Source organism: Triticum urartu, chromosome 6A (assembly GCF_056163025.1).
Source record: "Triticum urartu cultivar PI428250 chromosome 6A, HENAU_Tu73, whole genome shotgun sequence".
Taxonomy (NCBI): domain Eukaryota; kingdom Viridiplantae; phylum Streptophyta; class Magnoliopsida; order Poales; family Poaceae; genus Triticum; species Triticum urartu.
The window spans coordinates 150,740,030-150,755,685 of NC_141878.1; positions in this window are offsets into that span (position 1 = coordinate 150,740,030).

Here is a 15,656-nt window from a genome sequence, read left to right on the forward strand (position 1 = left end):
GTGGGTGGTTGCTTCTTCGTGGACCCTTTGTGGGTGGTTGCTTCTTCGTGGACCCTTCGTGGGTGGAGCCCTTTGTGGACTCGCGCAACCGTCATCCTTTGTGGGTGGAGCCCTTTGTGGACTCGCGCAACCGTTACCCTTTGTGGGTTGAAGTCTCCATCAACATGGATGTAGGATAGCACCACCTATCCGAACCACGGGAAAAACATCCGTGTCTCCAATTGCGTTTGATTTCTCCAAACCCTTCCCTTTACAATTTTGCAAGTTGCATGCTTTACTTTCCGCTGCCAATATACTCTTTGCATGCTTGCTTGAACTGTGTGATGATTGCTTGACTTGTCCTACAATAGCTAAAATCTTCCAAGAACTAAAATTGGGAAAAGGTTAAGTTTTTATTTGGTCAAGTAGTCTAATCACCCCCATCTAGACATACTTTCGATCCTACAGTTGCCTCCCAACAAGCGCTATCGTTTAATGCCCCTAGCTAGGCATGATGATTTCAATGATGCTCACATAAAAGATAACAATTGAAACATAAAGAGAGCATCATGAAGAATATGACTAGCATATTTAAGCCTAACCCACTTCCTATGCATAGGGATTTTGTGAGAAAACAACTTGTGGGAACAAGAATCAACTTGCATAGGAAGGTAAAACAAGGATAACTTCAAAACTTTAAGCACATAGAGAGGAAACTTGATATTATTGCAATTCCTACAAGCATATATTCCTCCCTCATAATAATTTTCAGTAGAATGATGAATGAATTCAACAATATAACCAGCACCTAAAGAATTATTTTCATGATCTACAAGCATAGAAAATTTACTACTCTCTACATAATCAAAATTCTTCTCGTTCGGAATAGTGGGAGTATCATAAGAGACTCGAATACTATAAATTGTTTCCACATTAAAAGAGTAATGTTCAGAAAAAGGGTAGTCATAATCATGACAAGTTTTGTAAATATAATCATCTCTACTTTTTATAGCATAAGTTTCATCACAATAATCATCATAAGTAGGAGGCATGCTATCATCATAATAAATTTGCATATCAAAACTTGGGAGACTAAAAATATCATCTTCATTAAACATAGCTTCCCCAAGCTTGGGACTAACATTAATTTCAGCAAATATATTCTCAAAAACATCATCTTCATCAAACATAGCATCCCCAAGCTTGGTCCTTTTCATATCATAAGCATAATCACTCTCATCATTAATAGTATGGATAGCACCGATAGTATAGCAATTATCATCATCATAAGGAGTAATAGGAGCAACATCATTTGGGAGAGATACCTTTTTACCTTTACTTCTCCATCTTTTCTTTTTCTTCTTTACCTCATGTGTGGGTTCAACCCTCTTTTTGGAGATCCTTATTAATGAGATTGGTTGAATAGAAGGCTCCTCCTCGTTACCTGATTCATCATAAGAAATAATAGGAGGATATTGGGAAGTCTCTTCCCTTTCATTAGTATTGTCTTAATCTTTTATTTTTTTCTTTTCTTTATGTAATTGGCAAATAAGGATTTTCAATACAATTCACCCCAAAATATATATATATTTCCTCTAGATCAAAACCAAGAAGTTTATAACGGGCAAATACTGGAAGATAGTTAGTTATACATTTCATTTCTTCATAACCCATAAGAAAACTAAGTTCATTGTGATGTGCAAGATAAATCAAGTCATCACAATTTTTGGAAACGATTAGATCATGAAACAATTTGCATCGGATGGTTAAATGACCACGTTCATTGCAAAGTTCACAAGTACGCCCAATAAAATTTAATTTTTCAGCACAAACATCTAGCCTTTCTTGCAACCATTTAGTTTCTAAGTACTTATGGCTCTTGAAAAATCTATCTTCCCTAATTGGTGTGTACTTGCAATCTCTATGCACTCCACATAAATCGACATGCTTATAAGAGACATTCTCATCATAACTAGTGCAATCATCATTAGTACTATGTATATTCAAAGAGTTCATACTAATAACGTTGCAATCATGCTCATCATTCAAAGATTTAGTGCCAAACATTTTATAGATTTATTCTCCTAGCACCTGAGCACAATTTTCCTTTCCATGATTCTCACAAAAGATATTAAAAAGATGAAGCGTATGAGACAAACTCAATTCCATTTTTTGTGTAGTTTTCTTTTATAGACTAAACTAGTGATAAAACAAGAAACAAAAAGATTCGATTGCAAGATCTAAAGATATACCTTCAAGCGCTAACCTCCTTGACAACGGCCCCAGAAAAGAGCTTGATGTCTACTACACGACCTTCTTCTTGTAGACGTTGTTCGGCCTCCAAGTGCAGAGGTTTGTAGGACAGTAGCAAATTTCCCTCAAGTGGATGACCTAAGGTTTATCAATCCGTCGGAGGCATAGGATGAAGATGGTCTCTCTCAAGCAACCCTGCAACCAAATAACAAAGAGTCTACTGTGTCCCCAACACACCCAATACAATGGTAAATTGTATAGGTGCACTAGTTAGGTGAAGAGATGGTGATACAAGTGGTATATGGATGGTAGATAAAGGTTTTTGTAATCTGAAAATATAAAACCAGCAAGGTAACTAATGATAAAAGTGAGCGTAAATGGTATTGCAATGCGTTGAAACAAGGCCTAGGGTTCATACTTTCACTAGTGCAAGTTCTCTCAACAATAATAACATAATTGGATCATATAACTGTCCCTCAACATGCAACAAAGAGTCACTCCAAAGTCACTAATAGCGGAGAACAAACGAAAATATTATGGTAGGGTACGAAACCACCTCAAAGTTATCCTTTCTGATCTATCTATTCAAGAGTCCTTAGTAAAATAACATGAAGCTATTCTTTCCATTCGATCTATCATAGAGTTTGTACTAGAATAACACCTTAAGACACAAATCAACCAAAACCCTAATGTCACCTAGATACTCCAATGTCACCTGAAGTATCCATGGGTATTATTATACGATATGCATCACACAATCTCAGATTCATCTATTCAAACCAACACAAAGTACTTCAAAGAGTGCCCCAAAGTTTCTACCGGAGAGTCAAGACGAAAACGTGTGCCAACCCCTATGCATAGGTTCATGGGCGGAACCCGCAAGTTGATCACCAAAACATACATCAAGTGGATCAATAGAATACCCCATTGTCACCACGGGTATCCCACGCAAGACATACATCAGGTGTTCTCAAATCCTTAAAGACTCAATCCGATAAGATAACTTCAAAGGGAAAACTCAATCCATTACAAGAGATTAGAGGGGGAGAAACATCATCAGATCCAACTATAATAGCAAAGCTCGCGATACATCAAGATTGTATCACCTCAAGAACATGAGAGAGAGAGAGAGATCAAACACATAGCTACTGGTACATACCCTCAGCCCCGAGGGTGAACTACTCCCTCCTCGTCATGGAGAGCGCCGGGATGATGAAGATGGCCACCGGAGAGGGATTCCCCCTCCGGTAGGGTGCCGGAACGGGTCTAGATTGGTTTTCGGTGGCTACGGAGGCTTCTACGGGCGGAACTCCCGATCTATTGTGCTCCCCGAAGTTTTTAGGGTATATGGGTACATATAGGAGGAAGAAGTACGTCGGTGGATCTCCGGGCTGTCCGCGAGGCAAGGGGGCGTACCCAGGGGGGTGGGCGTGCCCCCCACCCTCGTGGGCAGCCCGGGACTCTCCTGGTCCATCTCCGATACTCTGTGGGCTTCTTCTGGTCCAAAACTAAGTTCCGTGAAGTTCCACGTCAATTGGACTCTGTTTGATTTTCCTTTTCTGCGATACTCTAAAACAAGGAAAAAACAGAAAATGGCACTGGGGTCTGGGTTAATAGGTTAGTCCCAAAAATAATATAAAAGTGTATAATAAAGCCCATAAACATCCAAAACAGATAATATAATAGCATGGAACAATCAAAAATTATAGATACGTTGGAGACGTATCAGTTAACACCTTTAGGATTGACAAAACCTTTTGGTTGCATCATATACAACTCTTCTTTAAGAAATTCATTAAGGATTAAAGATTGACGTCCATTTGCTAGATTTCATAATCATAAAATGCGGCAATTGCTAACATGATTCGGATAGACTTAAGCGTCGCTACGGGTGAAAAAGTCTCATCATAATCAACTTCTTGAACTTGTCGAAAACCTTTTGTGACAGGTCGAGCTTTCTAGACAATAACATTACCATCAGCGTCAGTCTTTTTCTTCAAGATCCATTTATTCTCTATGGCTTGCCGATCATCGGGCAAGTCAACGAAAGTCCATACTTTGTTCTCATACATGGATCCTATCTCAGATTTCATTGCCTCAAGCAATTTATCAGAATCTAGGCTCATCATCGCTTCTTCATAGTTCGTAGGTTCATCATGGTCCAGTAACATGACTTCCAGAACAGGATTACCGTACCACTCTGGTGCAGAATGTAACACCCACGATGCGGCTATATCTCCCACGCATCGGAGCACGACTTAGAGGCATAACCGCATTGTAGGCAATGTCACAAGAGGGGTAATCTTTACACATCCCATGTATTGAATAAGAAAGAGGTACATAGTTGGCTTACAATCACCACTTCAAACAATACATAAATATAGCATTACAATCATCCATATACAACCAAGGTCCGACTACGGAACCAAAATAAAGACAACCCCAAATGCATAAGATCCCCGATCGCCCCAACTGGGCTCCACTACTGATCGTCTGGAAAAGAAATGTAGTATCGTCCCGAGTCCTCATCGAACTCCCACTTGAGTTCAGTCGCATCTCCTGGAATGGTATCATCGACACCTGCATCTGGTTTTGGAAGTAAGCTATGAGTCACGGGGACTCAGCAATCTCACACCCTCGCGATCAAGACTATTTAAACTTATGGGTAGGGAAAAGGTATGAGGTGGAGCTGCAGCAAGCACTAGCATATATGGTGGCTAACATACGCAAATGAGAGAGAGAAGAGAAGGCAAAGCACGTTCGAGAATCTATGATCAAGAAGTGATCCTAGACTACTTACGTTCAAGCATAACATGAGACCATTTTCTCTTCCCGGACTCCGCCGAAAAGAGACCATCATGGCTACACACGCTGTTAATCCATTTTAATTAAGTTAAGTTTCAGGTTTTCTACAACCGGACATTAACAAATTTCCATCTGCCCATAACCGTGGGCACGGCTTTCGAAAGTTTAAGTCCCTGCAGGGGTGTCCCAACTTAGCCCATCACAAGCACTCACGGTCAATGAAGGATATTCCTTCTCCCAGGACGGCCCGATCAGACTCGGAATCCCGGTTATAAGACATCTCGACAATGGTAAAACTAACTAGCAAAGCCACCCGATGTGCCGACAAATCCCGATAGGAGCTACACATATCTCGTTCTCAGGGCACACCGGATGAACACTACGTACAACTAAAACCAACCCTCAAGTTTCCCCGAGGTGGCGCTGCAAGTGGCTCTGTTTTGGACCAAAACTCAGAGGAGCACTGGCCCGGGGGTTTAAAATAAAGATGACCCTTGAGTCTGCAGAACCCAAGGGAAAAAGGCTAGGTGCCAAATGGTAAAACCAAGGTCGGGCCTTACTGGAGGAGTTTTATTCAAGGCGAACTGTCAAGGGGTTCCCATTATAACCCAACTGTGTAAGGAACGCAAAAATCAAGGAACATAACACTGGTATGACGGAAACTAGGGCGGCAAGAGTGGAACAAAACACCAGGCATAAGGCCGAGCCTTCCACCCTTTACCAAGTATATAGATGCATTAAAGTAGAAAAGATATAATAGTGATATCCCAACAATAAACATGTTCCAACAAGGAACAAACTCCAATCTTCACCTGCAACTAGCAACGCTATAAGAGGGGCTGAGCAAAGCGGTAACATAGCCAGACAATGGTTTGCTAGGACAAGGTGGGTAAGAGGTTTGACATGGCAATATGGGAGGCATGGTAAAGCATGTGGTAGGTATCGCGGCATAGGCATAGCAAAAGAGCGAGCAACTAGCAAGCAAAGATAGAAGTGATTTCGAGGGTATGGTCATCTTGCCTGCAAAGTTCTCCGGGTTGGCGTAAGCTTGATCCTCGTAAGCGTACTCAACGGGTTCCTCGATCATGTACTCGTATCCCGGCTCTACCCAAAGCAAGAACACAAGCAAAGGGAAACACGATCAACCACGGTGCAATGCGCAAGCAACATGATGCAAAACATGGCATGATATGCGGGATGTGATATGCAATGCATATGCGTCTTTCGGAAGGGAAAGATTGAACCAGGCCTCAACTTGGAAAACCAAGAGTGCCGCTGGAAAGATGAGTTGATTTCGATCGAAATCGCTATAAAGATCACCGGAATCGGATGCACGGTTTGCAAATGGCAAGCGAAACAATAATGGCACAAAGCTGCGATTAACAGCACGATGCCATCTAAATGCATCAAGAGAAATAAGCTACTACACTCTAACATAGCAACAAAGCACATGGCAGTGATCCACTCAAGATTCTTGACAAAATATGAACACTGAGCTATGTCTAAATCACACAATAGCAGGTTCAAACAAGCATGGCAAAAGTGCAAAAAATATTAGGTTCATAGACTTAGTGAAAATAACATGTCAGGATTTAACATCAGGAAGCAATGTTTAGAGTAAGATAACAACATGCTAGAGGAACATATCATGGCAAAGGAAGGCATGGCATGAAACTACTCAAAGCATATAACAAAAGTACCTTACTGACCATAAGCCAAAAGGGATCAGAAGATACAATGGGAACCATGTAAACATAGCAAGTTTCGTTAACAGATCCAGACTTAGCAGAAAACTGGACATGTCAAAGACAAAGTTACATAGGCATGTTTGCGAGCTCGATGCACTCACCACAAGGCATTGCATGACAAACTAAGCATACACCCAGCAAGAAGACATAATAAATAAGCTAACCATGGCAAGGACACTCTCATAGCGTGCAAGGATCAAGTACAACAACCTCGGCAAAATTTCTTAACACGTAAACAATCTGCCAGGAACATTTTATAGCAAAAGTAGAGCAAGATTTAGTCATGCTAGGTTACTCCATAATTGCAAACGAAGACATGGATGGATAGAGCATAACAATATCTCAAAATCATCCTTACTGAACATGCTCAAAAGAGGCATGGATCACTCTGTTGTAACATGAATACATGGCATAAAAATATCATCAGGGAAATGACTTAGAAGAATTCTAAGTCCCTGAAATCAGCAACATCACGAGAGCTACTTTGCATGCTTGTGCTAGTCAACACATTGATCACAAAAATACATGGCATACACCCCTGTAAAGATGGCATGGCATAGCCCAAAACACATGTAGGGCTCAAGTTCATAGGAGGCACACATTAAACATGGCAAATATGACAAATGTCCATAATCTGTTAAGGAACAGAAACTAACATCACATAGCACTATTGCAACAACATTTAGGGAATCAAGATGAACTCAAATGAACATGGTGTAATGGAATGAAATGAAGTACACATCCAGACGAACAATTTGATATGCTACACGCCCAAAACGGAGCGACGGGTGCAGAGTTATGACATGATGAATATGCCTAAAAAATTATGCACAGGAAAAACTTAGTGAGGGAAAAAGGTCAACCCCTAGGGTTTCCTGTAGCAGATCTGGATCGGGCGACGCGCTTCCTGAGGTTGGCCGGAACAGGGCCTGCGGTGGCCGGAGCTGCGGCAGAGGACGGCGCCGGAGTGTGTCGGAGGACGGCGGAGGCGAGGTAGTGACGGTGGCCGGCGGGAGGAAGTCGGGCGCGGGCGCGGCGCTCGGACGGCGGTGGCGGCTGCTGTTGGGGAACGTAGTAGAATTTAAAATTTTCTACGCATCACCAAGATCAATCTATGGAGTTATCTAGCAACGAGGGGAAGGGGAGTGCGTCTACATACCCTTGTAGATCGCGAGCGGAAGAGTTCAAGAGAACGGGGTTGATGGAGTCATACTCGTCGTGATCCAAATCACCGATGACCTAGCACCGAACGGACGGCACCTCCGTGTTCAACACACGTACGGTTGGGAAGAAGTCTCCTCCAACTTGATCCAGCAAGGGGGAAGGAGAGGTTGATGGAGATCCAGCAGCACGACGGCATGGTGGTGGAAGCAACGGTGATCTCGGCAGGGCTTCGCCAAGCTTAGGGAGAGGGAGAGGTGTCACGGGAGGGAGAGGGAGGCGCCAGGGGCTTGGGTGCGGCTGCCCTCCCTCCCCCCACTATATATAGGACCCCTAAGGGGGGGCGCCGGCCCTAGGAGATCCAATCTCCAAGGGGGCGGCGGCCAAGGGGGGTGGCTTGCCCCCCAAGCCAAGTGGGCCCCCCCCACCCCTAGGGTTTCCAACCCTAGGCGCAGGGGGAGGCCCAAGGGGGGTGCACCAGCCCACCAGGGGCTGGTTCCCTTCCCCACTTCAGCCCATGGGGTCCTCCGAGATAGGTGGCCCCACACAGTGGACCCCCGGGACCCTTCCGGTGGTCCCGGTACAATACCGGTGACCCCCGAAACTTTCCCGATGGCCGAAACTGGACTTCTATATATAATTCTTCACCTCCGGACCATTCCGGAACTCCTCGTGATGTCCAGGATATCATCCAGGACACCGAACAACTTTCAGGTTACCGCATACTAATATCTCAACAACCCTAGCGTCACCGAACCTTAAGTGTGTAGACCCTATGGGTTCGGGAGGCACGCAGACATGACCGAGGCGACTCTCCGGTCAATAACCAACAGCGGGATCTGGATACCCATGTTGGCTCCCACATGCTCCTCGATGATCTCATCAGATGAACCATGATGTCGAGGATTCAATCAATCCCGTATACAATTCCCTTTGTCAATCGATATGTTACTTGCCCGAGACTCGATCGTCGGTATCCCAATACCTCGTTCAATCTCATTACCGGCAAGTCACTTTACTCGTACCGTAATGCATGATCCCATGATCAACCACTTGGTCACATTGAGCTCATTATGATGATGCATTACCGAGTGGGCCCAGAGATACCTCTCCGTCATGCGGAGTGACAAATCCCAGTCTTGATTCGTGCCAACCCAACAGACACTTTCGGAGATACCCGTAGTGCACCTTTATAGTCACCCAGTTACGTTGTGACGTTGGGCACACCCAAAGCACTCCTACGGTATCCGGGAGTTGCACAATCTCATGGTCTAAGGAAATGATACTTGACATTTGGAAAAGCTCTAGCAAACGAACTACACGATCTTTGAGCTATGCTTAGGATTGGGTCTTGTCCATCACATCATTCTCCTAATGATGTGATCCCGTTATCAATGACATCCAATGTCCATAGTCAGGAAACCATGACTATCTTTTGATCAACGAGCTAGTCAACTAGAGGCTCATTAGGGACGTGTTGTGGTCTATGTATTCACACATGTATTACGATTTCCAGATAACATAATTATAGCTTGAACAATAGACAATTATCATGAAAAAGAAATATAATAATAACCATTTTATTATTGCCTCTAGGGCATATTTCCAACAATCTCCCACTTTCACTAGAGTCAATAATCTTGTTACATTGTGATGAATCGAACACACATAGAGTTCTGGTGTTGATCATGTTTTGCTCTAGGGAGAGGTTTAGTCAACGGATCTGCCACATTCAGGTCCGTATGTACTTTACAAATATCTATGTCTCCATTTTGAACACTTTCACGAATGGAGTTGAAGCGACGCTTGATATGCCTGGTCTTCCTGTGAAACCTGGGCTCCTTGGCAAGGGCAATAGCTCCAGTGTTGTAACAGAAGAGAGTCATCGGGCTCGACGCATTGGGAATGACTCCTAGGTCGGTAATGAACACCTTCACCCAGATTGCTTCTTGTGCTGCCTCCGAGGCTGCCATGTACTCCGCTTCACATGTAGATTCCGCCACAATGCTTTGCTTGCAACTGCACCAGCTTACTGCCCCACCATTCAAAATATACACGTATCCGGTTTTTGACTTGGAGTCATCCAGATCTGTGTCGAAGCTAGCATCGACGTAACCCTTTACGATGAGCTCTTCGTCACCTCCATAAACGAGAAACATATCCTTAGTCCTCTTCAGGTACTTCAGGATATTCTTGACCGCTGTCCAGTGTTCCATGCCGGGATTACTTTGGTACCTTCCTACCAAACTTACGGCAAGGTTTACATCAGGTCTGGTACACAGCATGGCATACATAATAGACCCTATGGCCGAGGCATAGGGGACGACACTCATCTTTTCTCTATCTTCTGCCGTGGTTGGGCATTGAGCCGTGCTCAATTGCATACCTTGCAATACAGGCAAGAACGCCTTCTTGGACTGATCCATATTGAACTTCTTCAATATCTTGTCAAGGTACGTACTTTGTGAAAGACCAATGAGGCGTCTTGATCTATCTCTATAGATTTTGATGCCTAATATATAAGCAGCTTCTCCAAGGTCCTTCATTGAAAAACACTTGTTCAAGTAGCCCTTTATGCTTTCCAAGAATTCTATATCATTTCCCATCAATGGTATGTCATCCACATATAATATGAGAAATGCTACGGAGCTCCCACTCACTTTCTTGTAAACACAGGCCTCTCCATAAGTCTGTGTAAACCCAAACACTTTGATCATCTCATCAAATCGAATGTTCCAACTCCGAGATGCTTGCACCAGCCCATAGATTGAGCGTTGGAGCTTGCACACCTTGTTAGCATTCTTAGGATCGACAAAACCTTCCGGCTGCATCATATACAATTCTTCCTTAAGAAAGCCGTTAAGGAATGTCGTTTTGACGTCCATTTGCCATATCTCATAATCATAGAATGCGGCAACTGCTAACATGATTTGGACGGACTTCAGCTTCGCTACGGGTGAGAAAGTCTCATCGTAGTCAACCCCTTGAACTTGTCGATAACCCTTAGCGATGAGTCGAGCCTTGTAGATGGTCACATTACCATATGCGTCTGTCTTCCTTTTAAAGATCCATTTATTTTCTATGGCTCGCCGATCATCGGGCAAGTCAGTCAAAGTCCATACTTCGTTTTCATACATGGATCCTATCTCGGATTTCATGGCTTCTAGCCATTTGTTAGAATCTGGGCCCGCCATTGCTTCCTCATAGTTCGAAGGTTCATCGTTGTCTAACAACATGATTTCCAAGACAGGGTTGCCGTACCACTCTGGTACGGAACGTGTCCTTGTGGACCTACGAAGTTCAGTAGCCACTTGATCTAAAGTTTCATGATCATCATCATTAACTTCCTCTCTAGTCGATGCAGGCATCTCAGGAACATTTTCTTGAGTTGCGCCACTTTCCGATTCAAGAGGCAATACTTCATCAAGTTCTACTTTCCTCCCACTTACTTCTTTCGAGAGAAACTCTTTCTCTAGAAAGGATTCATTCTTGGCAACAAAGATCTTGCCTTCGGATCTGAGGTAGAAGGTATACCCAATAGTTTCTTTAGGGTATCCTATGAAGATGCATTTTTCTGATTTGGGTTCAAGCTTTTCAGGTTGAAGTTTCTTCACATAAGCATCGCATCCCAAAACTTTTAGAAACGACAGCTTAGGTTTCTTCCCAAACCATAATTCATACAGTGTCGTCTCAACGGATTTCGACGGAGCCCTATTTAAAGTGAATGCGGCAGTCTCTAAAGCATAGCCCCAAAATGACAGCGGTAGATCGGAAGAGACATCGTAGATCGCACCATATCCAATAGAGTGCGATTACGACGTTCGGACACACCATTACGCTGAGGTGTTCCAGGCGGCGTGAGTTGTGAAACTATTCCACATTTCCTTAAGTGCATGCAAATTCGTGACTGAAGTATTCTCCCCCACGACCTGATCGCAAGAACTTGATTTTCCTGTCACGTTGATTCTCAACCTCACTCTGAAATTCCTTGAACTTTTAAAAGGTCTCAGACTTGTGTTTCATTAAGTAGACATATCCATATCTACTCAAGTCATCAGTGAGGGTGAGAACATAACGATAGCCTCCGCGAGCCTCAACACTCATTGGATCGCATACATCAGTATGTATGATTTCCAATAAGTTGGTTGCTCACTCCATTGTTCCTGAGAACGGAGTCTTGGTCATTTTATCGATGAGGCATGGTTTGCACGTGTCAAATGATTCGTAATCAAGAGACTCCAAAAGTCCATCTGCATGGAGCTTCTTCATGCATTTGACACCTATGTGACCAAGGCGGCAGTGCCACAAGTATGTGGGACTATCATTGTCAACCTTACATCTTTTGGTATTCACACTATGAATATGTGTAACATTACGCTCGAGATTCATTAAGAATAAACCATTCACCAGCGGGGCATGACCATAAAACATATCTCTCATATAAATAGAACAACCATTATTCTTGGATTTAAATGAGTAGCCATCTCGAATTAAATGAGATCCTGATACAATGTTCATGCTCAAAGCTGGCACTAAATAACAATTATTGAGGTTTAAAACTAATCTTGTAGGTAAATGTAGAGGTAGCGTGCCGACGGCGATCACATCGACCTTGGAACCATTCCCGACATGTATCGTCACCTCATCCTTCGCCAGTCTCCGCTTATTCGGCAGCTCCTGCTTTGAGTTACAAATGTGAGCAACCGCACCGGTATCAAATACCCAGGAGCTACTACGAGTACTGGAAAGGTACACATCAATTACATGTATATCACATATACCTTTAGTGTTGACGACCTTCTTGTCCGCTAAGTATTTGGGGCAGTTCCGCTTCCAGTGACCACTTCCCTTGCAATAAAAACACTCAGTCTCGGGCTTGGGTCCATTCTTTGGCTTCTTCCCGGCAGCTTGCTTACCGGGCGCGGCAACCCCCTTGCCGTCCTTCTTGAAGTTCTTCTTACCCTTGCCTTTCTTAAACTTAGTGGTTTTATTCACCATCAACACTTGATGTTCCTTTTTGATCTCCACCTCCGCTGATTTCATCATTGAATATACCTCTGGAATGGTCTTTTCCATCCCCCGCATATTGAAGTTCATCACAAAGCTCTTGTAGCTCGGTGTAAGCGACTGAAGGATTCTGTCAATAACCGCATCATCCGAGAGATTAACTCCCAGCTGAGCCAAGCGGTTGTGCAACCCAGACATTTTGAGTATGTGCTCACTGACAGAACTATTTTCCTCCATCTTACAACTGAAGAACTTGTCAGAGACTTCATATCTCTCAACCCGGGCATGAGCTTGAATAACCATTTTCAGCTCTTCGAACATCTCATATGCTCCGTGTTGCTCAAAACGCTTTTGGAGCCCCGGTTCTAAGCTGTAAAGCATGCCGCACTGAACGAGGGAGTAATCATCAGCACGTGAATGCCAAGCGTTCATAACGTCTTGGTTCTCTAGTATGGGTGCGTCACCTAGCGGTGCTTCTAGGACATAATCTTTCTTGGCAGCTATGAGGATGATCCTCAGGTTCCGGACCCAGTCCGTATAGTTGCTGCCATCATATTTCAGCTTGGTTTTCTCTAGGAATGCGTTGAAGTTGAGGGCAACATTAGCGTGGGCCATTTGATCTAAAAGACATATTGTAAAGATTTTAGACTAAGTTCATGATAATTAAGTTCATCTAATCAAATTATTCAATGAACTCCCACTCAGATAGACATCCCTCTAGTCATCTAAGTGAAACATGATCCGAGTCAACTAGGTCGTGTCCGATCATCACGTGAGACAGACTAGTCAACATCGGTGAACATCTTCATGTTGATCATATCTTCTATACAACTCATGCTCGAACTTTCGGTCTTCCGTGTTCCGAGGCCATGTCTGTACATGCTAGGCTCGTCAAGTCAACCTAAGTGTATTGCATGTGTAAATCTGGCTTACACCCGTTGTATTCGAACGTTAGAATCTATCACACCCGATCATCACGTGGTGCTTCGAAACAACGAAGCTTCGAAACAGTGCACAGTTAGGGGGAACACTTTCTTGAAATTATGTGAGGGATCATCTTATTTAAGCTACCATCGTTCTAAGAAAATAAGATGTAAAAACATGATAAACATCACATGCAATCAAATAGTGACATGATATGGCCAATATCATTTTCTCCTTTTGATCTCCATCTTCGGGGCGCCATGATCATCATCGTCACCGGCATGACACCATGATCTCCATCATCGTGTCTTCATGAAGTTGTCTCGTCATCTATTACTTCTACTACTATGGCTAACGGTTTAGCAATAAAGTAAAGTAATTACATGACGTTTATGTTGACACGCAGGTCATAAATAAATTAAGACAACTCCTATGGCTCCTGCCGGTTGTCATACTCATCGACATGCAAGTCGTGATTCCTATTACAAGAACATGGTCAATCTCATACATCACATATATCATTCATCACATCCTTTTGGCCATATCACATCACATGGCATATGCTGCAAAAACAAGTTAGACGTCCTCTAATTGTTTGTCGGAGTTCTGGGAATGGGGGTCCCCAGACTTGCCTGCCTGCGGCCTGCGGCGTGGCTCAAAGGGGGGCCCAGCACGGCCCATCTTCACCAACACAAACCCAAGACCCTCGCGAGGGGCCAAGCCTCGCGAGGTGGACGACGCAAAGCTTCCTCAGGCACGGCCTCGTTAGGCTGGCTCACGAGGAGGTGGAGAGATCAAGGCGGGGTACCTCACGAGGAGCCCATGACGCAAGCCATGACAACTCAGGGCGCCAGGCGGGTGCCAGCCCGCGCAGCGTCCTCCTTTCCTCTTTGGTGCAAAGGGGGCAAGCACAGCCGCGGAGTACCGAGGCATCAGGCAAAGGTTGCCATTTCGGTGCAACGAGACCAAGACCAGGAGGACTACAAGATGGAGGTCACCGTGGAGCCCAAGACGGCGTCATCACCAGAGCTTTGCGCAGGCGAAGACTACTTTTGTCAGGGTAGCTGATACTTGCTGTCCCCCTTCAAATTAGCCCGCCATTGTTGGCTCCCTTCCCGCTAAATATTTGGGGAGAGGACCAGGGCCTCTATAAATAGGACCAGCCACCCACATAGCTGAGGGAGAGGGGACGAAGACGAAGAGAAGAGAGAGAAAGAGGGAGGAAAAGGTGGCTGAACTCCTCCCAGCAGTTCATCGCCTCAACCAAGGACATACCCTCGCGAGGTTGTTCTTCCTTGTATTGTTCATCATCATCAGCCCAAGAGGTAATACACACACCACACACTGGAGTAGGGTATTACACCACAACGGTGGCCCGAACCAGTATAAACCCTGTGTCTCTTGTGTTGTTCTTTCCTTAGTTTAGATCCTAGCACGACGGAGGGGTGCAGGAAGGTAGGAGGCAAAATCTCCGCGCGCACCCCAGTGTTCGAACCTCAAGGGTCTGCCGGAACCCGAAATCTGACATTTGGCGCGCCAGGTAGGGGTGCGCCGGAATTCGTCTTCCACCGCTCCATGCCCCGTCACGTCGTCATCACCATGCCCGGCGACCAGGAGGGCAACCCAGACCCATGGGCGGCATGGCCCGCCCGCGAAGAGCCGCTCTCCTCAGGCAACCCCGTGCCCCAGGCAGCTCGCGGTCCGCAGGGCGCTGCGGGCCGCGGGCGACGCGGACAGGCTTCGACAGCTCTCACACCGCGGCAGGTGCGGTCGGTAGCA